This window comes from Adiantum capillus-veneris, chromosome 9 (genome assembly GCF_014529385.1).
Source record: "Adiantum capillus-veneris isolate H3 chromosome 9, ASM1452938v2, whole genome shotgun sequence".
Taxonomy (NCBI): Eukaryota; Viridiplantae; Streptophyta; class Polypodiopsida; order Polypodiales; family Pteridaceae; genus Adiantum; species Adiantum capillus-veneris.
In genome coordinates this window covers 119,162,310-119,164,341 of record NC_140939.1, presented here as the reverse complement: position 1 = coordinate 119,164,341, position 2,032 = coordinate 119,162,310, and the positions used below count along the sequence as shown (strand labels likewise).

General features: G+C 45.3%; 1 pseudogene; it reads right to left on the bottom strand.

Moving 5' to 3' along the window:
• Positions 1-696: 696 nt before the first annotated feature.
• LOC147451074 (uncharacterized) lies at positions 697-1,789 on the bottom strand (annotated as a pseudogene).
• Between the last annotated feature and the right edge of the window lie 243 nt (positions 1,790-2,032).

Here is a 2,032-nt window from a genome sequence, read left to right as displayed (position 1 = left end):
TCTGCTGTTGCGCACTACGACACAGAGCACGCTCCCACATGATCCCCTCTCTCCCTCTCTCCTCTCGACGTACCTGTGAAGACGTTCGTCTCTCTCTCTCTCTCTCTCTCTCTCTCTCTCTCTCTCTCTCTCTCTCTCTCTCTCTCTCTCTCTTTCAAAGTGGCTCAAGAAATAACACCCAATGGGCCCGATCGGGGCCTTATATATATTATGTTGTGGCCCGTAAGGCATCTGGGTTTTGTCGACGGGCCCGTAGGGAAAATTGCATTGCCCGTCGGGCTTTTTTTGGGTTTTCAGGTTGCTCTAGATCAGATTTTTTGTGATCATGTTAAATGTGATTATGTAAATATGTCAATAAGACCTTGTAATCACACAATTTTTTAAATAATTACATAGATATCAAATCCCTGACTCCCTCTGACACCAACTTTGAGTTGATATAACGATATATATCTCACTACCTCTCTTTGTTTTAGTTCATCAAGTTAGTGTAGATATATATATATATATATATATATATATATATATATATATATATATATATATATATATATATATATATAGAGAGAGAGAGAGAGAGAGAGAGAGAGAGAGAGAGAGAGAGAGAGAGAGTATTTCAAAAGAAAAGACGCAAGCATTGCTTTATTTTATTGCTGGAGTACATCAATAGAGAACCTAATAAGATGCAATCTGACATCAAGCATCTCGTCCACATGCCAAAATTCTTGCTATCTGCAATTTGAATCTCGAGAGCTTTCTCTGCACACCTTTCATCTGATTCAATTTGACGCACTTCGGCCTCAATCCTGCGAAGCTCAACTTCCTTCATTGTTTTCTGCGAAACTGGAGAGTCCTTCCTTCAGCTCAGCACCCAAGGAGGAGCCAACTTCAGAGAGACGTCATTTCTTCTTGCATTGCAGCCCCGAACGGAGTCGGTAGGCCTACCACCAAAACTTTCTCCGGCACTTACATTGCTCGGCACACTGGTAATTGGTGTGGTTGGTGGTCCCTCCTTGGGAGGGGGTTGCTACATTTTGATGCTCATCATCATTAGGGACGTTGACATTGTCATTGTCTGCATCATTATTATCATCGTCATTCATCCTCCTTCGGTGCCCCATGTAGAAAGTCCTCCCCATTGAAGCCACTAGCTAAAACCACACACCTTGGGTGTTCTCCCGAGAATGTGAGAAAAATTCCCAAGTAGATGGGGATGCGCCAGTTCCTTCTTCGGCCCTTTTCTCTCTCTGGTAGGTCTTGCGAAGAGAATCCCATTTATTTTTGCATTGTTGGGCGGAGTTCATTTGTAGCGCAAGGCCGGACCAATGCTTCTGCTTGAAGTTTCCTTTGCCTAGGCTAGTCCACTTCTCTTGGAAGAAGTTGATCAAGCACAAGACCCTTGTGGTTGACCACTCCAAACCTTTCTTTGAGTTGGAAGGCTTTTTAGCCTTGCTCTTTGGGTCTCTTTGCGCCACCACTGCTGAAGACATAGTATTTGTGACTGAGCTTACTTCATTTCCTTGCTGAGAGGGTGCCTTGAGTGTTGGAAACTCCAGCAAAGGTATATTCTCCCTCATGGCAGGAAGGACATTAGGATTAGATGGCATGGAGCCATCGCCACTTTGAGGAATTGAATGTCCAAGTGGCCGATTGCTCGGTAGGAACACCGACATGGATCCGGGTGGAGCCGTTGCAGGAATGCCTACCATTTTGTTGTGGTCTGTAGGGTTTGACAGTAGGTAGTGGATCCTGAAGGATGAGGCAACTGAAAATTGACATGATCATGCATAATGTAGTCGTCACCTTGCAGAAGTTGACGGAATCCACCGGGTGGTGGCGGTGAGGGGACCGTCTCCGTGGGAAAAAATTGTGGCTGAATTGGAGGGGGGCGGTTGTTGCCGGTGGACGGAACGTGGAGGCCGATATGTTGTGAACGCACTCAAAATGGAGAGCCTGGTCGCAAATGAGTAGGGTGTTGCTGCTCCATTCTATTTCCCTGCAAGCATTAGAACAACCACCATTAGCTATAAGG